We start from the raw sequence: 27,040 nt of genomic DNA, 5'->3' as shown, positions 1-27,040 counted from the left end.
GTTGCCTAGCAGCAGCCCTGAAACCTGAAAGAACTTGAAAAGATTTCTATGGAGGAGTTCTGTTTTCCTATTGTAGCAAATACATATTGTCAGAGACACCGCACTACACTCGCTCCTAGAGCCAGTGCGTGTGTCCTGAGAACAGAAGCAGTGCTAAAAGATACCTGTGGAGTGTGCAACAGAGGTGACCATGCGTGCTTCAGGATAATAGTGTCAGGGTCCAGTCAGCGCTGGAAGGTAAAGAGGCAAAGGACCTGCGGACACTAAAACTGAATAATGTGCACGGGACCTATGGTCATGTGACTGCAAGGGGGCGGGGCTTAGCGTCCTGTATTCAGATAGGACAGGACACCATACAACAACTCAGAGTCAGGCAAAACAGAGGTCACACACAGTACGGGCGAACGAGGTACAGGAGGGACGAACAGACGGGTAGTCAGACAGAGCCAAAGGTCATACACAAGAGGGCGACGTGGTACCAAGGGGACGAGCAGAGAGAAGTCGGGTCACAAGCAGAGAGTCATACACGAGAGGTAGCGCAGTACAAGAGGGTCAGGCAGAACTCGTAACAGGGACAGAATCAGATCACAACCGAACAAACAAGCAAGATATCAGGCACAAGGCACACGTATACAAGAGGTCACTTAACTCAGCCGAGGGCAGGAGTATAACTGACACCGGACCCAGGTCCAGTGAGCACTAAATAGCCTCCTGCTGCCAGAGAGAGGCAGCACAATTAACCCCTAGTCTAACCAGGACGGGTCAAAGCGAAATCCCGTCCTGGATCATGACAGTACCCTCCTCTCAATGGGGGGCCACCGGACCCCCAGGTCTCTCAGGGTACTTGGCGTGAAAGACTCGGATCAACCGATCCGCATGAGCTGATCGAGCAGGAACCCACGAGCGTTCCTCAGGACCGTAGCCCTTCCAATGCATCAACTACTGAAGGGCGCGACGGACCTACCTGGAGTCGACAATTCGTTCCACCTCATACTCAGCCTGCCCATCTACCAGAACCGGTGTCGGGGAAGATGATGATCCCTCCCCACTGGACCTCACAGGTTTCAAAAGGGCCTTATGGAAAACATTAGGGATCCTTAGAGATGGCGGAAGACTCAACCGAAAAGCCACCGGGTTAACTGCTTCGGTAATTACATAGGGACCTATAAACTTGGGTCCAAGCTTCGCAGAGGGGACCTTGAGCCTTATATTTTTGGTGGATAACCATACCTTATCCCCGACCTGAAACACTGGACCCACGGATCATTTTTTGTCCGCAAAAAATTTAAATTTGTCCTGGGCCTTCGTAATGTTATTCTGGACTTCCCGCCATACCTCCCCCAACCGCTGGATCGACTCGTCCGCCCCAGGACACCCAGAATTCAAGTGGGAAAATTCTCCAAAATGAGGATGAAACCCATAATTGCAAAAAAAAGGAGATGTACCCGTAGACTGGTTAGTGCGGTTGTTAAAAGCAAACTCAGCCAATGGTAACACAGAACACCAATCATCCTGTCGGGCTGAGGTCAAACAATGCAGAATTTGCTCCAAAGACTGATTGGTCCGCTCAGTCTGCCCATTAGTCTCTGGATGGTAGGCGGATGAAAAGGACAGACTAATACCCAACCTCCTACAAAAAGCTTTCCAAAATCTGGACACAAATTGCACTCCCCTATCAGACACCACATTCAGGGGTACCCCATGCAACCGCACCACATGCTCCACAAACAATCTGGACAATGTTTCGGCATTAGGTAGAGCTGCCAAAGGTACAAAATGTGCCTGCCTACTAAACCTGTCCACTACGACCCAGACCACGGTATTACCCTTGGAAGGGGGAAGGTTGGTGATGAAATCCATGGACAGATGAGTCCATGGTCTCTCAGGAATTGGCAGTGGTACCAATTCCCCGGCCGGCCGGTTATGGGGAGTTTTCGCACGGGCACAAACCTCACACGCAGACACATACTCCCCAACATCAGAGGCTAAAGAAGACCATCAGAACATTCTAGCAATGGCCTTCCGGGTCGCTGAGATCCCTGGATGTCCACCCAGAACTGAGTCATGGAACTCCTGGAGGACCTTGAAACGAAACTGAGCTGGCACATAAAGTTTATCCACCGGCTTAGCTGGAGGTGCAAGAGCCTGGGCTTCTCGAATCTCTCGTTCCAACACATTAGAAACCTCTGCCACCACCACCCCAGGCTGAAGAATGGAGGATGGAGGTTCCGGGGGGGACACCGGATCTAGACTGCGTGACAACGCATCCGCTCTGATATTCTTGGATCCTGGTCGGAAAGTGATCGAGAAGTTGAATCGAGAAAAAAAAAGTGACCATCTAGCCTGTCTGGGAGTCAACCTTTTAGCAGACTCGATGTAAGCTAGGTTTTTGTGGTCCGTGATTACCGTTATAGGATGGACAGCCCCCTCCAAAAAATGCCTCCATTCTGCAAAAGCCAATTTTACGGCCAGAAGTTCCCGATTCCCCACATCATAGTTTCTCTCTGCCGGAGAGAACTTCTTTGAGAAAAAGGCGCAAGGTCTTAAATTGGTCAAAGTGGCGGGTCCCTGGGACAATACCGCCCCCACCTCTGAGGCGTCTACCTCAACAATAAATGGTTCAGAGGGGTCCGGTTGGATAAGAACCGGGGCCGACATGAAACATTTTTTCAAAAACTGAAATGCCGCTACCGCTGCGGTTGACCAATTCTTGATATCGGCCCCCTTTTGAGTCATGTCTGTGAGGGGTTTAACCACCTGTGAGAACCCCCTTATAAATTTCCGATAATAATTAGCGAACCCTAGGAAACGTTGCAGACCCTTCAAATCACACGGTTGAACCCACTCGAGAATGGCCTGCACCTTATTAGGATCCATGCGATACCCTTCAGCAGACACGATGAACCCCAGAAAGGACAGTTCCTGAACAAAAAATAAACATTTTTCAAGTTTAGCAAACAGACAGTTCTCCCTGAGCCTTTGGAGAACTGCCCGAACATGACCAATGTGAGTCTGTTTATCAGGCGAGTAGATTAAAATGTCATCCAAATACACCACCATAAAACGTCCAATCAAATCGGAGAACACATGATTTATGAAATTTTGGAAGACCGCTGGAGCGTTGGTCAGGCCGAAGGGCATGACCAAATTTTCAAACAACCCTTCAGTAGTGAGAAAGGCGGTCTTCCATTCATCTCCATCCCGGACTCGGATAAGGTTATACGCTCCCCGTAGGTCTAATTTCGAAAACCACTAGCTCCGGACAACTGATTGTATAAATCAGGAATAAGTGGAAGGGGATAAGTATTCCTCACAGTTATTTTATTTAACTCACGAAAATCGAGGCATGGGCGCAAACCACCGTCTTTTTTTTTTACAAAAAAGAACCCTGCCGCCACAGGAGAAACAGAAGGACGAATATGTCCCTTACGGAGGCTCTCAGAAATATATTCCTTCATCGCAGCCCGTTCCGGACCCGAGAGGTTATACAGGCGGGCTTTGGGCAATTTAGCACCTGGAACCAGGTCAATGGCACAATCAAATGGGCGGTGTGGTGGTAAAACCTCAGCCTCTTTTTCGGAGAAAACGTCAGTATAATCTATCAGGCACTCCGGAATGCCTTCTAGACCCACGGACGACACAGACACAGAAACAAGACATTTCTCAGAGCAATAGGGACCCCATTTAACAATATCCCGAGATTCCCAATTAATCACAGGATTATGCAGCTGTAACCAGGGGAACCCCAACACCAGTCCCGCAGGCAGGTTGTTCATTACAAAACATGAAATACGTTCCTGATGTAAGGAACTCACTTTAAGGAGAAACTCTTCAGTACAAAACACAATGTCATTCTTACCCAGTGGTGTTTTGTCAATAGCAACAAGGTGAATCGGAGTCTCCAACCTAACTGTCCCTAACTTACACCTGGCCACCAAGTCAGAGTCAATAAAGTTCAATGATGAACCGCAATCCACGAAGGCAGTTGTGGATGTGGAGACACCCCCACAACAAAGTTCCACTTGGAATGACATTTTAGAAAATGCAGAAAAGGGTACCTGAGAGCCTGGGTGACCTCCACGATAATCACCCGGGCTCAGTCGTTTGTTGGTTAGTGGCCGGGAGGGGCAATCCTTTTTCCCATGTCCAGACTCGCCACTGTGAACACAGCATTTTCTCACGTGCCGTTGCCTCCTTTCTTCCTCCTTACGGTTGATGGTTCCCATCGCCGTGATTTTCAGTGAAGAACTGGCTCCCCTTCCTTGGGAGAATAATGATGTCTCGGTTTGTATCACTCCCCTTGCCCGTAACCTGCGATCCATTCGGACGGCCTGTGTCATAGCTTCCTCCAGGGCATCAGGTGGGGGGTGGAGAGCCAAGGCGTCTTTCAGATGCTCAGACAGGCCTCTGCGGAAAAACCCCCGGAGAGCAGCGTCATTCCAGCAGACCTCAGCAGCCCAGCGTCTGAACTCTGAGCAAAACCACTCGGTTGAGTGTTTCCCCTGGCAAACATTCATCAGCCTGTCCTCAGCCATACGCACCCGATCAGGCTCATCATAAATATGCCCCAGGGCCTCAAAAAATGCATCCACAGTCATACGCTCAGGGGCCGTGGTAGGAAGGGAGAAAGCCCAAGCTTGGGGGGCTCCCCTTAACAGAGACATAATGACCCCCACTCTCTGACTTTCATCCCCAGAAGAGTGTGGTCTTAAGGAAAAAAAAAGCTTACAGCCCTCCTTGAAAACTCTGAAGTCATTTTTATCTCCAGAAAAGGTATCTGGTAACTTCACTGGAGACTCAGGGGAAATTAATGTAACATCCCGATCCCCCAATGAAAGAACCCCCTGCACAGTGTCAGCGATCAGCTGCTGAGACTGAGCCAGGACTCTTTGTTCTCCAAAGAGTTTCTGAGACATCTGCGTCAGATGCTTTACCTGCTCAGAAAGAGCGTGCACAGGATCCATCACACACACTGGTGAATGGGAGCAGAGAAAAAAAAAATGGTATGGGTCAGTTATAATGTCAAAGACACCGCACTACACTCGCTCCTAGAGCCAGTGCGTGTGTCCTGAGAACAGAAGCAGTGCTAAAAGATACCTGTGGAGTGTGCAGCAGAGGTGACCATGCGTGCTTCAGGATAATAGTGTCAGGGTCCAGTCAGCGCTGGAAGGTAAAGAGGCAAAGGACCTGCGGACACTAAAACTGAATAATGTGCACGGGACCTATGGTCATGTGACTGCAAGGGGGCGGGGCTTAGCGTCCTGTATTCAGATAGGACAGGACACCATACAACAACTCAGAGTCAGGCAAAACAGAGGTCACACACAGTACGGGCGAACGAGGTACAGGAGGGACGAACAGACGGGTAGTCAGACAGAGCCAAAGGTCATACACAAGAGGGCGACGTGGTACCAAGGGGACGAGCAGAGAGAAGTCGGGTCACAAGCAGAGAGTCATACACGAGAGGTAGCGCAGTACAAGAGGGTCAGGCAGAACTCGTAACAGGGACAGAACCAGATCACAACCGAACAAACAAGCAAGATATCAGGCACAAGGCACACGTATACAAGAGGTCACTTAACTCAGCCGAGGGCAGGAGTATAACTGACACCGGACCCAGGTCCAGTGAGCACTAAATAGCCTCCTGCTGCCAGAGAGAGGCAGCACAATTAACCCCTATTCTAACCAGGACGGGTCAAAGCGAAATCCCGTCCTGGATCATGACACTTATTTCATGCAATAAAATTTAAACCAATTACCTATATAATGTAACAAATTATTAACTTGATTAATTATCTAGCAGCTCATATACAAAAAATTAATCCTTAAAAGATACTTTATTATTTAATCATTAAAAAAAATTTTGAGAAAAACTTTTTGACAAACAGGCATAGAAAATGCAGATCCTGTCTTACCAAGCCAGCCACAAATAAAGAGTACATTTACATTATTATTATTTAATTTTGGGAGGATTTTTTGTGAGAATAATTCCTAGGTATATATCACTTTTATTTAGGCCCTGCTATGTTCTGATTACCTCCCTCCCTTGGTATAGGTGAGTAGTGTAGGGGTCAGTAAGGGTCAGTCTACGTGGAGCGGGGGTACCAGGGCAACATAGGGTGAAAAAGCTCCACTGTTAGGCAGGGAAATTATTAAATAGGGATTTTTAGCTATCTTCCCTTTCTATATATGTGCCAATAAGTAATGTTTCATCCAGCTACTATTTTTTCACAATTTTTTTGTTTGTGGTGGTTTGTGGCACGGGATACCTATTATTGGTGATTGTAAAATGTTTGTACCCGGCCATCTGTTGTTCTCCCGTTTGATGTCTCTTATATAGGAGTCAACAGGGCCATTAGGGAGAGCCACCATGGAGCGGGGAAGCCATTTGCGTTTCAAGAGGATGCCAACCTCCGCTGTCAGGTAGGGGTGAGCTATAGGGCCCTATAGGGATAAAAAGGTTGTTATCCCCCACCTGGCATTGTACTCTTTATTTGTGGCTTGGTTAGACAGTGTCATGATCCATCCATGGGATTGCTCTGCTATAAAAGAGTCACAGGTGTTACAATCAGTGTTGGTGATAGTGTTCATTTCAACCATCCTTGGTGGAGGAAGGAGCTGGAGAGCGTTCCTTGCAGCACTGTGTTAGCCCTGGTGTGGAAGGAGTCATAGGGGATTTCCTTGTAGCTCTGACAGAGCTTGGTGGCAGCGATTCAGGAGGAGAGCTGCATTCTGGTGGTGGACTCTGTTGCCAGGAGCAAGTGCAACAGAGTAAAGCTAAGTGGTGTTTCCCTGTTTGTGTTTTTCCTTAGTGTGCATTAGTACAGCGGTGGGGCCAGTGCCTGCGCCACCCAGCTCCCTAGCAAGGGATAGGTGTAGGGTGTGCTAGGGCGACAGATTCCTGATCGGTGCCCAGTGCAGACCCGGCATAGGGAACGTTAGGAGCATTAGGGACATTGACTTGTAACTGTTTCTCCTTTCCCCGTGTCTTGTTGCTTTAGTTGCCGGCCTGCGGGCCATGTCACACAGGACAGTATCACGTGCCACGTCTTGTTGTTTTAGTTACCGGCCTGCGGGTCGCGTCACACAGGACAGGTCATCGTGACATTATCACCAACCAATAACTTTTTTTTTCTGCTGAGCCATGGACCTAGTTCAGACCTTTGCCCAAATGCTGCAGACCCTTACTAATGAGATTACGGTCTGCGTGGAGGATTGGTGTGGCAGCTGCGGCTGTTGGTGGGCTCCAGGGGCTTGGCTCAGGAACAGGCTCAGCCAGAACCCAAGATATCTCTCCCTGACAGATTTTCTGGAGGGAGAGATCAATTCTTGGTGTTTCAACAAGCCTGTAAATTGTATTTCTGGCTGCGCCCTCGTTCATCAGGGAGTGAAGAGCAACAGGTGGGAATCATTATGTCCCTTCTTAAAGGGGATCCCAAATCCTGGGCATTCTCCCTACCGGACGATTCTCCATCATTGGTGTACATGGATGAGTTTTTTGCGGCTCTGGCGCTTGTGTATGGGGATCTGTTATGATTGAGTCACCGTAGGAGGCAAAAATAGAAATGCTAGCTAAGTCCAGAAAACCAGAGAAGTTGGCAGCTATCGGATTGCAGACCCCTGAACCTATCAACACAACTAGCAGTAGCCGTGGGGGGCTTCTACGATGCCCTAGGCCCCTCGATCACAGCCGGAGGACTACATAGCCTAAAGACAGAAAGGGAAATCTAAACTGCCCCAGAGCAGACCCCAAAGTAAAAGGCAGCCCCCCACATATAATGACGGTGAAGCAAGAAGAAAGAACAAAACACAGACAGAAAGATAGACTGAGCAAAGATGGGGCCCACGCTAGCTTAGATAGGAAAGGACAGGAAGGCTGCTGTCTGCAATCCGTGAAAAACCCTATGAAAATAAGAGCCAACAAACTGACAGTAAAAAAGGCCCTGAAGATGCTAGGCTTCAAAAAAGCTATGTCAGTACTCAGGAATATTCTGAAGACAGAGCAACAGGCAAAAGGAGATTCAGCTCACCCCAGCAGGGAATGGCAGAATCCAGAAAAGCAAGGAAACAAAACACTAATGCAAAAAAGGCAAAGCAGAAATCTTAGCTTTAGATGAGCAGGAATCAGACTGGTTTCCTAGAAGTCCACAGAGAAATCACCCGCAGGCCAGAAGGGCGTCGGCAGCCTTATATCCAGTCATTAACTCCACTCAGCCAGTCATCATCATCAGCCCCAGGTGTTTGACAATCAGGCTCACTACCTTTCTTCACCAGAAGAGGGAGTTCCTCGGGCCTCAGTAGTGAAGGGGAAAATGAACTCACAACAGTACCTCCCCCTTGAGGAGGGGTCACCGAACCCTCAACCATGCCACCAGGGCGATCAGGGTGAGCCCGATGAAAGGCACGCACTAATCTTTTGGCATGAATATCAGAGGCAGAGACCCAGGAATTATCCTCCTGATCATAACCCCTCCACTTAACCAAATACTGGAGTCTCTGTCTAGCCAGATGGGAATCCAGCACTTTCTCTACCTCATATTCCATGTTACCTTCAACCAATACAGGGTCTGGAGGTGCAACCCCCGGAACAACAGGTTCAACAAACCTCTTCAACAAAGATTTATGGAACACATTATGGATTTTAAATGTGACAGGAAGAGCCAAACGAAAAGAGACCGGATTAATAATCTCCAAAATCTTGTAAGGTCCAATAAATCTAGGCTTAAACTTAGGAGAAGCCACCTTCATAGCAATATTTTTAGATGATAACCACACCATATCACCAACCTTAAATTGGGGACCAATGGTCCTATGTCGGTTGGAAAACCGCTGGGCCTTTTCCTGGGAGAGAGATAACTTATCCAGCACTTGGTCCCAGATCTGGTGCATTCTTTCCACCACAGTGTCAACCCCTGGGCAGGCAGAGGGCTCCACCTGCCCTGAAGAAAATCGAGGATGAAACCCAAAGTTACAAAAAAAAGGAGACATCAAAGTGGCAGAACTAGCTCTATTATTTAAAGCAAATTCGGCCAAGGGCAAAAATGAAACCCAATCATCCTGATCAGCAGAAATAAAACATCTCAAATATGACTCCAAGGTCTGGTTTGTTCTCTCTGTCTGCCCATTGGTCTGAGGGTGAAAAGCAGAGGAGAAGGACAACTGAATTCCCAGCTTGGAACAGAAAGTTCTCCAAAATCTAGACACAAACTGGACTCCTCTGGCAGATAAAATGTTCTCAGGAATCCCGTGCAAGCGAACCACCTGTTGTAAAAACAGGGGCACCAATTCAGAGGAAGACGGCAACTTAGGAAGTGGTACAAGATGAACCATCTTAGAGAACCTATCACAAATCACCCAAATAACAGTCATCCTTTGAGAGACAGGCATATCAGAGATGAAATCCATTGAAATATGGGTCCATGGCCTGTTGGGGACAGGCAAAGGCATCAACAACCCACTAGAGCGAGAACACGATTTAGACCGGGAGCACGTCCCACAGGACTGCACAAAATTCCTGATATCACGAGACAAGGAGGGCCACCAAAAAGACCGACTCACCAGATCTCTAGTACCAAAAATACCTGGATGACCAGCCAGAGCAGAGCAATGAACTTCAGACATCACTCTCTTCTTCCACTGGTCAGGAACATACAACTTTCCACTGGGACAACGCTCAGGTTTGTCCTCCTGGAACTCTTCCAGAGCACGTCTCAAGTCGGGCGAGATGGCAGAAAGAACTACCCCTTCGCCTAAGATGGTAGCAGGCTTGGTCACCACAGGAGAATCAGCAAAGAAGCTCCTAGAGAGGGCATCAGCCTTGACATTCTTAGTTCCAGGAAGAAAAGAAACCACAAAATCAAAACGTGTAAAAAACAAGGCCCACCTAGCCTGTCTAGGGTTCAAGCGCTTAGCCGACTCTAGGTAAATCAAATTCTTGTGGTCAGTGAGGACCACGACTTGATGCTTAGCTCCCTCCAACCAATGTCTCCACTCCTCAAATGCCCATTTCATGGCTAACAGTTCCCGATTCCCCACATCATAGTTACGTTCAGATGGAGAGAACTTTCGGGAAAAGAAAGCACAGGGATTCATTTTAGATGTTACAGGATCCTTTTGGGACAAAACAGCTTCTGCACCAATCTCAGAAGCATCCACCTCTACCTGGAACGGAAGTGAGACATCAGGTTGCCGCAAAACCGGGGCAGAGGTGAATCTTCGCTTCAGCTCCTGAAAGGAAGAAACAGCCTCTGGAGACCAATTTAACACATCAGCACCCTTCTTAGTCAAATCAGTCAATGGCTTGGCAATACTAGAAAATTTTGCTATAAATTTCCGATAAAAATTAGCAAAACCCAAAAACTTCTGGAGGGCCTTCAAAGAAGTGGGCTGAACCCAATCATAAATGGCCTGTACCTTGGCCGGGTCCATTTCAATAGTTGACGGGGACAAAATAAATCCCAAAAAAGAAATCCTCTGTACTCCAAAAAGGCATTTAGATCCTTTGACATACAGGGAATTCTCCCTCAAGATCCGGAACACAGTCCGAATATGTTCCACATGAGAATCCCAATCCTTGGAGAAGATCAAAATATCATCCAGATAGATAATCAAAAATTTATCGACAAAATCTCGGAAAATATCGTTCATGAAGCACTGGAAGACAGAAGGGGCATTAGTGAGCCCAAAAGGCATCACCAGGTACTCAAAATGTCCCTCCGGAGTATTAAACGCCGTCTTCCATTCATCCCCATTCTTAATGCGAATAAGATTATACGCCCCCCCGAAGTCAAGCTTGGTAAACCAGCAAGCACCTTTAACTCTGGAGAATAGATCAGAAATCAGGGGTAACGGATACTGATATTTAACAGTAATTTTGTTGAGAGCACGATAATCAATACAAGGTCTTAATGATCCATCCTTTTTGGCTACAAAAGAAAAACTGGCACCTAAGGGTGACGAGGATGGTCTAATATGACCCTTCTCCAAGGCCTCCTTAATATAGGATCGCATAGCGTCATGCTCGGGTACAGATAAATTGAAGAGCCGACCCTTGGGAAATTTACACCCCGGGCTCAGTTCAATAGCACAGTCATAACTCCTATGAGGAGGCAGAGACGCAGACTCATTCTCACTAAATACATCATAAAAGTCCGCCAAATAATCAGGAACATCGTGCGACTGAGGAGAGGTGGAAAACACCGGAGCCTCACTAAAGGCACACCGACAACCCCAACTCACCACAGACAAAGATTTCCAATCCAAAACTGTATTATGAATTTGTAACCAGGGAAACCCCAGAACAATAGCATCATGCAGATTATGTAGCACCAAAAACCTGCAATTTTCTTGATGGTCTGGGGTGACCCGCATTACCACCTGGGTCCAAAACTGAGGTTTATTTTTAGCCAAAGGAGTAGCATCAATCCCCCTCAAAGGGATAGGCGTCTGCAGAGGTGTCATCGGAAATCCACAACGTTTAGCAAAATCCAAGTCCATTAGGTTTAGAGCTGCTCCCGAATCCACAAAAGCCTTGGCGGAAAATGTGGACAGGGAGCAGATCAGAGTAATAGCCAGAAGAAACTTAGGTTGAATACCACCAACAGAAAACGTGTGTGCAAAGCGTTTCTCGCGTTTAGGACAGACAGAAATAATATGCGAGGCATCTCCACAGAAAAAACACAACTTATTACGCCTTCTGAACTCCTGACGCTGCTCTCTGGAAAAAACTCTATCACATTGCATAGGTTCAGACATCTGTTCAACAGGTGGCAACACCTCTCGTGCAGCTCTGCGTTCGCGTAAACGCCGATCAACCTGAATGGCTAAAGACATAGAATCGTCAAGACCAGAGGGAACAGGAAATCCCACCATAGTATCTTTTACGGCTTCTGACAACCCCTTCCGAAAGAGAGCAGCCAAGGCATTATCATTCCAGGTAGTAAGTACTGCCCACTTTCGGAATTTTTGACAGTACAATTCTGCAGAATCACGACCCTGGTTCAATGCCAGCAGGGTCTTTTCAGCCTGATCAATGGCATTAGGTTCGTCATACAACAACCCAAAGGCCTGAAAAAATGCGTTCACATTAGTCAGAATAGGATCATCTGGTTTCAAAGAAAACGCCCAATCCTGGGGATGGCCACGCTGCAAAGAGATGACAATTTTAACCTGCTGCGCGGAGCTCCCTGACGAGTTAGGCTTCAAGGCAAAAAATAATTTACAATTATTTTTGAAATTCAAAAATTTAGACCAATCCCCAAAAAATACATCAGGTGTAGGAATCTTTGGTTCAGCAGCATGTGAATGAGCAAAGTAGGCGGAAATTCCCCGCACTTCCGCAGCGAGCTGCTCCACACGATCAGACAATTGCTTTATCTCCATTGAGAGAAAAAAAAATTCCCCCTACGGCCTCAGAGATATAGAGGAAAAAATATACACTTTTTTTTTTTTTTTTTACAATTCTTTCCTGCTATTGAGTACCCTAGAATCTGCGGTATGGCGGGTGATTCTGTTATGATTGAGTCACCGTAGGAGGCAAAAATAGAAATGCTAGCTAAGTCCAGAAAACCAGAGAAGTTGGCAGCTATCGGATTGCAGACCCCTGAACCTATCAACACAACTAGCAGTAGCCGTGGGGGGCTCCTACGATGCCCTAGGCCCCTCGATCACAGCCGGAGGACTACATAGCCTAAAGACAGAAAGGGAAATCTAAACTGCCCCAGAGCAGACCCCAAAGTAAAAGGCAGCCCCCCACATATAATGACGGTGAAGCAAGAAGAAAGAACAAAACACAGACAGAAAGATAGACTGAGCAAAGATGGGGCCCACGCTAGCTTAGATAGGAAAGGACAGGAAGGCTGCTGTCTGCAATCCGTGAAAAACCCTATGAAAATAAGAGCCAACAAACTGACAGTAAAAAAGGCCCTGAAGACGCTAGGCTTCAAAAAAGCTATGTCAGTACTCAGGAATATTCTGAAGACAGAGCAACAGGCAAAAGGAGATTCAGCTCACCCCAGCAGGGAATGGCAGAATCCAGAAAAGCAAGGAAAACAAAACACTAATGCAAAAAGGCAAAGCAGAAATCTTAGCTTTAGATGAGCAGGAATCAGACTGGTTTCCTAGAAGTCCACAGAGAAATCACCCGCTGGCCAGAAGGGCGTCGGCAGCCTTATATCCAGTCATTAACTCCACTCAGCCAGTCATCATCATCAGCCCCAGGTGTTTGACAATCAGGCTCACTACCTTTCTTCACCAGAAGAGGGAGTTCCTCGGGCCTCAGTAGTGAAGGGGAAAATGAACTCACAACAGGGATCCTGATGGCGTCGCCCTGGCGGAGTCCCAAATCCGTAGGTGTAAACAGGGAGCCCGGGTTGCTGAGTACTGCTCAGAGATAAGGAGATGGGCCACTACCACTCAGTGGAATGACCCTGCACTTAGGAGTCAATTTGTGCAGGGTTTGTCTCCAAAGTTGCAGGATAATCTGGTGCAGTACGCTGCCCCCAGGTCGCTGGAGGCCGCCATGTCCCTTGCCATCCGGGTGGATAGACGCCTTAGGGAAAGACATATACAAAAAGTGCCCCCTGATGTCCTCACTAGGGAGGAAGACCCACTAGTGCGGACGGAGGAACCCCGACAGCCCGGTGTTGATACAAAAAAGGGGGTGTCTGCGGCTCATCGTGGTGGGGGGTATGCTTTTCCTGTGGGAAGCCTGGCCATTTTATGAGAGCTTGCCCAGTTCATGCCAAGTCTCCTGACGAACCTATGCAATAAGGAGGAGCTAGTTTATATTTGGAGCTGCCTACGGTTCGAGGAGTGGTGTCGGCATGTTTGTACTGTGGGCAGACCGGTCATGTCCTGAAGGCTTGCCCATTGCATGCCAAATTATCTGTGCCATCTGAGAAGCCGCATTCCCCTGGTCGCTTGGAGGGAGGCGACCAGGGAGTATACATTTCCTCCATTTTGCCCTCCCAAGGTACCATGTCAGCAGAGGTATTGGCTGGCGGGTACCGGAGGTGATACCGGTGCTTGTGGACAGTGGAGCAGGAGTCAGTCTGGTGGATGCTCGCTTTGTCCAGACTCATGGTCTGAGGTGTAGGACGTTAGCCCAGCCTATAAGCGTCCAGGCCATAAACTCTGTTCCACTGAGCCAGGAGAGCTTGACCCAAGTTGTAGAGAATATCCATCTGCGTACAGGACATCATGAGGAGTCCTTGTCATGCTACGTCTTGCAGGGAATGCCAGTACCTATTGTTTAGGCCTCCCTTGGCTGAAAAGACACAACCCGGTAATAGATTGGCGGGCGAGGGAAGTGGTCAGCTGGGGGCTCTCGTGTGAGGGCTGCAGCCTAAGAACTACTGTCTCTGCGTATCTCTTCAACGGACCCCTTCCTCTCCGGTGAGAGCAGCAGATGTGCTGCAGGAGAGTAGGGGCAAATCTCAACCCTCGCCATTGGCCAACCCTGGGAGGCACAGACCTTGTGGTGGAAGGGGTTGGAGTGTGGTGAGCCCATTGGTGAAGTGTGGGGGTGTGAGTGTGGTGACACAGGGGGACGCCTCTGTTGTCAATCCCAGAAAGAGTTCTCCAAATGGTGACAAACGAACGAGTGGCAATAAACATTCAGGTCCGGACCTGTGTGTGAACGAGCATGTATGGGTGGCCACCAAAAAACATCCAGTGGAAGTGTGTTGTGGAGTGTTACCAGCTCATACCAAATATACACATACACAACTCGGTCCCCAGGTCGGCGATTCGGAGATGTGTGGTGCCTCCAGAAACGTTGCCAGGGCCAGCGGGCTTGTTTGTAATCAACCTGATGTGCGGTTGGGACACTGACTCAGGAGAGTGCAGGAGGTCTCCACGTCCCCTCTCCGTATCGCAGGGCCCACCATTGTAACTGTTTCCCCTTTCCCCATGTCTTGTTGTTTTAGTTACTGGCCTGCGGGTCGTGTCACATAGGACAGTATCACGTGCCGCATCTTGATGTTTTAGTTACCAGCCTGCGGGTCGCGTCACACAGGACGGGTCATCGTGACAGACAGGATCAGCATTTTCTATGTCTGTTTGTCTTAAAGTTTTTCTCAAAATTTTTTTAATGATTAAACAATTACCTATGTAAATATCATACAATGTGATTTTCTGGAATTTTAAAGATTCTTTCACAGTTGAAATGTACCTACAAAAAAATTAAAGACCTCTCCATTTGTAGGTGAGAAAACTTGCAAAATTGGCAGTGCATCAAATACTTATTTTCTCCACTGTATGTCTCAGATTAGTACTGTGAAATTTATCTGTGGAGGAATTGAATAAAGCTAAATGATTTCAGTCATGTGACCTGCACACAAGTCATTTGATGCCTCGTACTCAGTTAATAATGTCCTGGTGCAGAACTTAATCTGGATTTTCACATAGCTTTTGTGGTTTGAATTATTTCTGCACTGCCTATATATCTGTGGCAAAACCACTTGCAATTTAACGTGGTTTCACACTAAGTTAAGGTGAAAGGCTACTGCTCTGCAATCAATGTATAAAAACATTGCCTTTTTGTTTGTCTCTAGGCAACCTCAAGGTTTGGTTTGGTGATGAGTCTCCTGACCTAAACTTACAGCTCCTCATATGTGATTTTAGAACTATAAGTTTGGGACATGCACCTGTGGTCAGTCTGGGCATGGCGGTTAAGTATAAGGACTATGAAATACATTCATGTGAACTCAGACTTAAGGGGCTAAAATAATTTTGAGCAAGCATTATTGCAAATGCTCTTTTTCATGAATATCTTGCAGTGCAAACATGCTGCCGATCACTTGAGGAACAAAGAAAATGCTTGTCTCTCTGAGAGAAATCATGTTTTGTGCAGTACAAATGATTTTTGGCTGTGCATTGACATGTATAAACAGGACTCACACTTCCAAAAGCCATGGAAATCTGTGTACAGAGTGATAACTCAGTGTGAATCATTTACTTTGGGCTGACTGTATTAACATGCATTCAAATGACCACTGATTGGTAAAACTTCACCGGTCAGTGCTCATATCATAGAACCGTAGAATCATAGAAACATTGAATGGTAGAGTTGAAAGGGACCTCCTGGGCCATCTTGTCCAACCCCCTGCTCAAAGCAGGATTGACTAAATCATCCCAGAAAGATGTCTGTCCAGCCTCTGTTTGAAGAGTTCCAATGAAGGAGACATTACCACCTCTGGTGGCAGCTTGTTCCACTCATTGATCACTCTGTCAAAACGTTTTTTCTAATCTGTGTCTCCTCCCATTCAGTTTCATCCCATTGCTTCTAGTCTTTCCTTGTGCACATGAGAATAAAGATGATCCTTCTACAATGTGACAGCCCTTGAGATATTTGTAGACAGCTATTAAGTCTCCTCTCAGTCTTCTTTTTTGCAAGCTAAACATTCCCAAATCCTGTAATCGTTCCTCATAGAACATAGTCTGGAGACCTGTCATAATTCCGGTAACTCTTCTCTGAACTTGCTCCAGTTTGTTGATGTCTTTTTTAAAATGTGGTTCCCAAAACTGGACACAGTTTTCCAGATGAGGTCTGACCAAAGTCATGCCAGCTGTTCATGTTTATTCTTACTTTGCATTTACTTTTCAATATGAATATCAATTTTCTGCTTACTTTCTCTGTATATTTAATATTATTATGAATGTTTTCTACTGTTGCTTTATGCTATCTAATATCAAAATTCTCCATATTCTATACTTCCATTGTAAATCCCCCTTTTCGCTATAACTTTGCAGTGATTCCTCTGTAGCTCCTCTTGTAAATCTTAATGTGTGCTATTATTGTTGAGTTTTCAAACTTATTTTACTGTCCTATTTTGGTTACTTCATGTTAAATGAATGTTTTGCTTCAATCACTAATTCTATCTTTACTGGGTTTATACAGTGTGCATACGTATACATGCATGTATGTGTATATATCTGTTTACTGGGTATATTTTACAGCACAATTATTTAGACAATGCTCCTTTCCTTCCCCCAAGTGACCACATGATAAAGAACCAGGAAAGGTTAAACTGTACTTTATTTTTTCACCATTGTCCCTATATCCCAAACTATTGCTTTTATACTTATTTTTGCAAACAATGACTTGCAACTCCCAAATGTTCTACAGTGGGGTGAATTATTCTATCAACTATATTTTTTAGTTGAATGTTCTGTATAAAAAGACCTTTACATTCTGTTTCTATATACAATGTCATCTCATCATTAAGACATTTAGTTACACTGTGACTGAGAGGCAATCATTGCTCTCCTTGTGTTTCCTTTCCTTTGGGTGTCATGTTTGTTTCAATTTCGAGTTAACTTTATTAATATTATAGAAAGTGGAAGAAATACATCACTCCATACTAGTTAGGTGCACAGATAGGGTCCAAATTCAAAATATAATACAAGAGGTAACCGACACTATTTTTAGATGCAAGTTAATGAATGAAGTACATGGATTGACATACCGCCGGTTCAACCGGTGCGGCTGCATCGGGGCTCAGAGGCTCCAGGGGGGCCCTGAAGGGGGCTAATGCATACCTCCCAACCATCGTGGGCGGGAGCTTAATTTTCCCGCAGTGCACTGAGCCGCACGCCTCCCCATGCACTGAACCCATCCTCGAACTCCCAGAGAGACCCACCGGCCACCGCAGCCCCTTACTGATAAATCCCAGCAATGACGTTGCTGGACTGTTCTGTGCGCCCAGGACCTGTGCGCACAGCCCTCGGTGTATGCAGGACTCTACTTTGCTGGTTGTCATGGTGCTGGATGTGGGGAAGTTAATGTGTGGGGTCAGGAGGGGTTTACAGGGTGGATGTAGCAGAGCTGTGTGTGTACAAGGTGTACGGAGCGAAGCCGCGCATGTATGAGGTGTAGGGAGTGGAGCCGCACGGGTACGAGGTGTACAGAGCGGAGCTGCGCATGTATGAGGTGTACAGAGCGTAGCCGTGTGTATACGGAGCGGAGCCACGTGTGTATGAGATGTACAGAGCCATGCTTGAACAGAGCGGAGAGGTTTGCAGAGTGGAGCCATGTGTGTACGAAGCATACAAAGTGGAACCTTGTGTGCATGAGGTGCGCTGAGCCATGCATGTACATGGTGTATGGTGGGGAGCATTCATATCTCCCAACCATCCCAGATCCAGTGGGACAGTCCCGAATTTGAGAGAGAGTCTGCCCCACTGCCCCGGCCGGGAGCTTACTTTTCCCACAGACAAAGGAGTACATGGCGGAGCACCGAGGAGCACTTTAAAATTTGCACTTGACGTTCCACCGGAAGTGATGTGCTAGAAGCTGACTGGAAATGAGGTAATTTCGGGAGGAGATTGTGACGGAACCAAGGAGGCACTTCAGGGAATGCTTCAGATCCATCACTGTGTCCTCCTCCGACAGCGCAGACAGCGGGATCGCCTTGGACTTGGAGATGCTGGCCATGTGAGCAGATCATGTTATGTCCTGCACCGGGAGGCTCAGGTGGGCACTACAATGGGAGCCGGGCTGCTAGAGTATCTTTATAGAATACTAGCTGAAGAGCCCGGCGCTGCCTGGGCATAGTAACTAACTGTGGTTAGTTATAGCAAATTATAATTATCCTCCATCCCATAGTCCTGTGCCCATATACCCATCATACATATCCACGATCCCATAGGCCTGTGCCCATATACCCATCATACATATCCTCCATCCCATAGTTGAGTGCCCATATACCCATCACACATCCTCCATCCCATAGTCCCATGCCCATATACCCATCATACATATTCTCCATCCCAGAGTCCCATGCCCATATACCCATCATACATATTCTCCATCCCATAGTCCCATGCCCATATACCCATCATACATATTCGCGATCCCATAGTCGAGTGCCCATATACCCATCACACTTCCTTCATCTCATAGTCCCATGCCCATATACCCATCATACATATCCTCCATCCCATAGTCCCGTGCCCATATACCCATCATACATATCCGCCATCTCATAGTCCCATGCCCATATACCCATCATACATATCCTCCATCCCATAGTCCAGTGCCCATATATATATCCGCCATCCCATAGTCCCGCGCCAATATACCCATCAAATATATCCTCCATCCCATAGTCAAGTGCCCATATACCCATCACACATCCTCCATCCCATAGTCCCGTGCCCATATACATATCCGCCATCCCATAGTCCCGTGCCCATATACCCATCATAAATATCCTCCATCCCATAGTCCAGTGCCCATATACCCATCACACATCCTCCATCCCATAGTCAACCATTATAACATCATAATGAGCAGCGGCAGGGCTTGCAACCTATGATGACATCAGCGATGCCATGGCAACCATTGTGACATCATAATGAGGGGCGGGGCTTGATACGCACACACTGCTTCCCCAGTATGCAAATAGGGGCATTATGACATCATAATGAGGGGTGGGGCTTGATGTGCACACACTTTTTCCCCCAGTATGTAGATAGGGGCAAAATTGTTTGGTGAATTGGAACGCACGGGGTTAAAATTTCACCTCACAACATAGCTTAAGACGCTTTCGGGGTCCAGACGTGTGACTGTGCCAAATTTTGTGGCTGTAGCTGCGACGGTGCAGATGCCTATCCCGGACATACACACATACATATACACATACATACACACATACATACATACACACTTTGAGCTTTATATATTAGAATATTTATTTATTTCTTTGTTTCTTTCTCTTTCTCTTTTCTTTCTTTCCCCTCTTTCTTTCTCTCTCCCTCTCTCTTCTTTCTTTCTTTCTTTCTTTCCCCTCTTTCTTTGTTCCTCTCTCTCTGTTCTTTTTTTCTGTCCCCTCTTTCTTAATTTCTTTCTTTCTCTGTTTCTTTCTTTCTCTCTGTTCTTTCTTTTTTCCCCTCTTTTTTCTCTCACTGTTCTTTCTTTCTCTCTCTCCTTCATTTCTCTGTTTTCTTTTTTCTCTCTCTCTGTTCTTTCCTTCTTTTCCTCAGTACCATTCAGTGTGCCCACAGTACCAGCAACTGTGCCCATAATGCCAGCCACTGTGCCTTCAGTACCAATCAGTGTGATCAGCAGTGCTAAATAGGTGTGGTTGGGGCATGGACATGGATGTGACTAGTTGTGAAATAGGTGTGGTTGGGGGCGTGGTGGCGCCAGCACTTCCTGTCTCTGACACAGAGTGCAGAGCCGCTGGATGATGTCATCATTCAGCAGCCAGCTAACCGCTGTGCCAGAGCGAGAAAGTGCAGACAGCGGTGATGCTGGGGACAGGTGAGAGGTGCTGTGTGTGTATGTGTATGTATGTGTGTGTGTAGGTGGAGGAGAAGGCAATTGTGGGGTAATGGGGAGAAGGCCATGATGGTGTGATGGGGGAAAGGCCATGATGGAGTGATGATGAGAAGGCCATGATGGGGAGATGGTGAGAAGGCCATGATGGGGAGATGGTGAGAAGGCCATGATGGGGTGGTAGGGGAGAAGACAATGATGGAGGTGGTGGAAAGGACAATGATGGGGTGGTGGGGGAAAAAGAAATGATGATGTGGGTGGTGGGGGAGAATGCAATGATGGTGGTGGTGGAAAGGGCAATAGTGGGGGTGGTGGAGGAAGAGGAAATGGAGGTGGTGGAATGGGCAATGATGGGAGTGGTGGGAGAGAAAGCAAAGATAGTGGTGGGGAGAAGAAAATGATGGAGGTGGTGAAGAATGCAATGATGGAGTGGGGGAGAGGACAGTAATGGGATGTGGGGGGAGGAGGACAATGAGGGATGGGGGATTGGGATGGGAGGAAGGGGGACTTATAATGGCCTTAGGAACAGGGGGAGGTGGAAAGGGCAATAGTGGGGGGTGGTGGAGGAAGAGGAAATGGAGGTGGTAGAATGGGCAATGATGGGAGTGGTGGGGGAGAAAGCAAAGATACTGGTGGGGAGAAGAAAATGATGGAGGTGGTGAAAAATGCAATGATGGGGTGGGGGAGAGGACAATAATGGGATGTGGGGGGAGGAGGACAATGAGGGGTGGGGGATTGGGATGGGAGGAAGGGGGACTTATAATGGCCTTAGGAACAGGGGGAGATGGAGGAAGACATTATCGCTTATCATGTCTAACACAGTCTCTTAGCATATAGTGTACTCACTAATTCTGTATAACACCATCCTTAGTTACATAGTTTCCTCTTTTATTATGTATAACACCGTCTCTTATTACGTACCATCCTCTCTAGTTATATATGGTTCTGTCCCTTATAATATATCTTTCTCTGCTGTTATGTATAGTGCTGTCTTTTACATAGTGTATTCTTGTTGATTTTGTTATTCACAGGGCCCTCTTCTATTACATAGTCCCCTCTCTTTTTAGATATAAAATGACTGCTGATTGAGGAGCCGTTGGCCAGACTACCAGTCCATCAGCTCCTCCATTAGAAAGGAAGCTTTCCCATGCTCCATCAGCCATCATTGCGTTATACAGCTAACAATAAAGGGCGGTATATAATAAAAAAACAGGGCTCTATATAATCCAATTTGTTAATGACGGAACTGTACATGACAAGAGAGGGCACTGTGTAAGGGAAAGCAATATACTTAATAAAGGAGACTGTCTAATATATATATATATATGTATGTGTGTGTGTGTTGCTAAATATATATATATACATAGATGTATATATATATATATATATATATATTATTTTGACACCAAGCTGTCAGTGTCTGCCCCTGATGAAGTAGATAATTTGTGTATGAGAAAAATGATGATGCGGGCACAGGTCTCCAGGTGATGAATGCACATTGCATCATCATATTGGATGAATTTTACAATGCACTGTGAATTTGGTTATATAACCAGAATGAATATGCTTTTTGCATATGTCTTATGAAGTTCGCCGAGACCGAAACGTCATTTTTCTCATACACAAATTAGCTACTTAATACAAAAAATTCAAAAATTCCTTCTAAACAGATTGCCGGAGTCCTCTTGTATTTTATCAACAGTATGACACAATCAACTAGAGACATGCAACCTTGTGAATACACAATGAAGTAATTGTGAGACCCTCAATAAGCATCATCACTCTGCCTTTAGCCCTCTTCAGGTTTCCTATGATTGTGCCATGTTTGTTGACCCAGAACACATATGCAATAGAGATAATCATAAAGGTTTGCAATTTTAAGTTCCCATTTCGGGTTTGGTTCTCTGTTGTAGCATGACTTCAATTCTCACATCCACAGCCCAAAATTTTCTGAGCACCTCTGTTGCTTTCTAAGCCTTGTACAGCCATGGCATAATGTGACTAGACCTCATATACTCTCATAATATAGCATGGCTGAGAAAGAAATAGGGTCACTCAAGAGTAAATTTTGGCTGCAAAAGATAACCAAACCAGAAAACCAGAGGTTGGATCTGGACACCGCAAATCTTTTTTTGCTCATCTCTAGAATCTGTCATACAGTATATTGCTACTTCTGACTGAATTATAGTGAAAGTCCCATAACTGATGCCAAGTTTGGTCATATTTAATCATCTAATTACATAAGATTAATTCATGGACTATCAAAAATAGCATTTTGCACATTAAATGAAAAGAGGAACAGTGGGAAGGACATAATATTAAAAAATTGGCCACTTTGACTTGATAACAGGTATTTGTGCTCTCCAATGATGCATGCCCATGATGAATTTTTGGTGAGCTTTTGACACTGCATATTTTAGCTGCATCAAAAAAGTTCAGAAAAGTGGATGGGATTTACAAAAATTTCATATGCTTCATGTTTAATCAGCATATACTAACCTGTGGTGCATGTTTTATATCTGTAGCATGTCAATTTCTCCGGTGGGTACGCTGAGTTTTATGTGCAGATTTTCCCCTTAAACTTGCACTAAATGGGGAAAATCTGCAGGTAAATAACGCAAAAGTAATTTTAGCGGTTTTTGCAGTGGAAACAAATCAAAAGTGCATGTAATTTGCACATGGCTGTATCAACAAAAATACCAGTAAGCATCAAAAATCAAAAACAAAGCAACTTTGTTTAAAGTATGACATACCAACAAGAGACAAAAAATGCAGCATCAAAGACGAGATAACAACGCATGCAATAAAGCGAACTCAAAATGCAATGAAAAAAACAAAAATAACCTAATTAACTTAAAAGTCGTATCCGGGACTTTACAAAAAGCAAAAAAAATATGAAAGCACTAACAGGCAGGTTACTGCAACTGGTGTTGTTAATTGTTTTTTGTTATATAGTATTCACACTATTGGTCTCCACAATGTAGCAAAGTCTTTTCCATGGAGCATTTATATGGTGACACGTGGAGTACCTAAGATTTATATTACTGAATCATAAGCATTCCTGAACCAAAGGCATCATATTCTTTTCTAATAGTAATGTCTCATGTCCTCATATATTACTTAATATTACTATTAAAATGCTATATCACTTCAAGAGCATAAAAAGATGAAATGTGAACCAATCATGAACGAAAATGTCAGATCAATGCTTGAACCAGCTACTATAGCACAATCAACGTTATACTGCGCATTTACGTAACCAAGCTTTTGTCAAACCTACTACTACTGTGCTACTGATATAATAACATATCAAATTATTTTTCTAAGATCAGCCATCGATAGAAAGACTATACACATTCTGATAAGGCGTAACTAATGGATGGAAACTACATGTTTTAATTCACCTCTTCTTGTGCCAACCAGGCCTCAGAGAAACTTGTCAAGAGATAGGATCCAGCTTGGCTATAATTATAACCTGCCTGGGAAAAATGAGTGGATGAGTGTGTTAAGCAAAGGAAGGAGACAAATGGGACAGCACTCCTTGTTTATTCAATGGATATGCAGCTTTTCTTATATGCTGCTGTGTTTTTATGTTTTCCTTTATTTAGAAGTTCTTTCTAGCTCTTAGGGTACCGTTACACTTAGCGATGCACCAGCGATTCCCACAGCTGGTGCATCGCTAAGTGGTCGCTAGTGAGCTGCCACACAGGCAGATCTCACCAGCGACATAGCAGGGGTCAGGGGTCGCTAATTACCTGTCAGATGCGGCGATCCTGACATCCTCCCGCCCGTGTCCACGCGTCGCTCGTCGGTGCCAGCAGGAAGCCCAGCAGGAAGCGCCTGACGAATAATGGTCCAGGACGTTCTCGCGCGATCAGCGATAATCAGCGGGGGAGCCGGTCGGAGGTAAGTATCAGACATAGCGATATCGCTAGCAATATCGCTGCTACGTCACAAAATAGGTGACTTTACAGCGATATTGCTAGCGATATCGCTATGTGTAACTGGCCCCTTACTAGTGTGGGAGCATGCAATTAACATAAATTGAGAAAATATGAATGTGCAAATCATGGCTGTGTTTTGCTTCTCTCCATCTTCCCTTTAAAATGTTCAGAGGCATTATGAAGAAATGTACATGGTAACCTCTACTTTCATTGTCATGTAATATTTTCTAGATTACTTATTTATAGCTTTCTTGGTTTTCTAAATTTAAATGATTTATTTATCTCCTCTCCAAAAGATTTTCAGGCTTTTGAGTCAGATATTCGCTGATTCTGACAGTTAAGCCATGTTCACATGTCCAAAAGTTAAAGTTTTTTGGATTTGTTTTGGGATGACAAAAAGTGAAACAAAAGATCCAGTTCCTGATCTATTAAAATGAATGCTATTAGTGATGAGCGAGTATAGTCAATGCTCAGGTTTCGCGAGCATGCTCAGGAGGTTTCCAAGTATTTTGGCGTGCTCAGAACTTTAGTTTTCGTCGTCTCAGCTCCATGATTTGTGACTGCTAGACAGGCTGAATGCATGTGTGGAATGCCTGTTTGTTAGGGAATTCCCACATGTATTCAATTTGTCTAGCAGCCACAAATCTTGCAGCTGAGGTGAAGAAAACTAGATCTCCGAGCACGCCAAAATACTCGGAGACCACCTGAGCAACGATGCTACTCGCCTATCACTAAATGCGATTCATTTGTCCTAAAACATCTTCTGCAACATAACCTGCACAATGGATAACAATTGGATCCATTTCTTTAGGCTAAGTGCACACGTACCGGAACTCTCACAGAAATTACCGCGAGAATTCCGGAATTCCAGTCCGCGGGAAAATCGCATTTTAAATTCCCGCGATTTTCCCGCGGAAAAACTAGCATTTTGCAAGCGTAATTAGCTTGCAGAATGCAAGCGTTTTCCAAGCGATCTGTAGCATCGCTTGGAGAACTGATTGACAGGTTGGTCACACTCGTCAAACATGCGGCATCAGTAGTAAAAGATAGAATGTAAAAAAAAATTAAAAATAGTGTTATTCTCACCCTCCGACGTCCCGCGCATCCGTTCCCAGTAATCCTTTGCGAAAATGCCCGCGATGACGTCAGTTCTCGCGGGATCGCGGCGTCTCGCAGTAATTCGCGATGACGTCACGCGAATGACCGCGAGACTTCGCGATCCCGCAAGCATTTTCGCAAAGGATTACTGGGAACGGATGCGCGTGATGTCGGAGGGTGAGAATAACACTATTTTTTATTTTTAAATGCTATTTTTTACAGGGATATGGTACCCAAAGCCCGGAGGACAGTCTTCTCTCCTCCGGACCATGGGTACCATTCGCAATTGTTCTGCTTACTTTCCGCATGGTGTGCACAGCCACATGCGGGAAATAAGCGGAACAATGCATTCCTATGGGTGCGGGATCGCCGTGATTCCGCAAATTAATGAGCATGCTGTGTTTTTTACCGCGAAGCGATTCCGCCGCGGTAAAAACCGCAGCATTAGCACAGCATTGCGGAATCCCATAGGAATGCATGGGATGCTTATTTTTCGCGTTTTTGCGACAAAATCGCGCTGAAACGCGAAAAAAGCGCTACGCGTGAACTCAGCCTAAATGTTAAAGTCTATGTAAACCGATTGTAATGCATTGTCATCTCTTATTTTTGGAATTGCACATGCCTGGAAAACTACAGATATTCAGAGGCACAAAAACAAATCCATTACAAATAGAAAAAATGGATGCATATCAGAAACAAAAAGGGTATCAGTTATTTGCTCCTTTTGAATGGACCCAGTTTTTGTTTTATTTTTAAGGCCGGATCCATTACAAAAATATGACAAATGGACGTGTAAACAGATCAGTTATTTCAGCTCATTCAGTCTCAAAATTCTGGTGTGATTTGTGGTTTAAGAAAAAGCAAAAATCAAAAACAAACTGGTATAGAGGAATGATGCCAGATTTATTATGTAGTCTAGAGAGGTTTCACATCTCACAATATAGTTTACACAAACGTCATGAAATTTGAGGAAACATTTTGGACTTTACTTATTAAAACTGACTTTTCTTACATTATTAATAATAAAAGGCATGCAGGAGTATGAATCACCCAATTTATGAATAGGCACAACCCTTAGTGTCTTACACATATCTTATCACTGGCGTGAACCTCCATTTCGCCCTGTCAGAAATATTATTTCATTCAGGGAGTGGAATACATTCTGGCAGTAGTTTCAATACTAAAGTGGGGTAAATTTTAAATTATTGCTTAGGTGGGTTTGCCATGTCCTTCCCATCCTTAACGCACTTTAATGAATTTGACCATGACCAGTGTAAAAATATCAAATGTTGCAGAGTTTTGGCACGTTTGAGTTAAAGAAAAGTTTTGTGACTTTTCAACATGTTTTTACACTAGACATCTTTCGATAAGTTTGATGAATTGAGAATGTTTTCCTGAATGAAGACGAGGTGTAAAAAAATGCCATCATGCATCAAATCTATCACACAGTGTAGCTATCAGATAAGCTAGTTGGAAAGACACATAGGTAAATATGGAATGAATAGATGCATAAATACATAGATATATTGACACTATATAAATGATATTGGTAATAGTGATAAGCAAAAGCGCTCGAATATCATGATATCTGAGCATGCTCGGGTGTAATCCGAGTATCTCGGGCATGCTCAAGTGTGAGGGATGAGGGAGACTCCATTTTAGATTTATGAATTCAGGCCACATAGATTATCCAGATCTCCATCCACTCCTGAAATGT

The sequence above is a fragment of the Dendrobates tinctorius genome, unplaced genomic scaffold (assembly GCF_039654945.1).
Source record: "Dendrobates tinctorius isolate UK_male_01 unplaced genomic scaffold, ASM3965494v1 ptg000025l, whole genome shotgun sequence".
NCBI classification, from domain to species: Eukaryota; Metazoa; Chordata; class Amphibia; order Anura; family Dendrobatidae; genus Dendrobates; species Dendrobates tinctorius.
Note: the sequence above shows the minus strand (reverse complement) of the source record.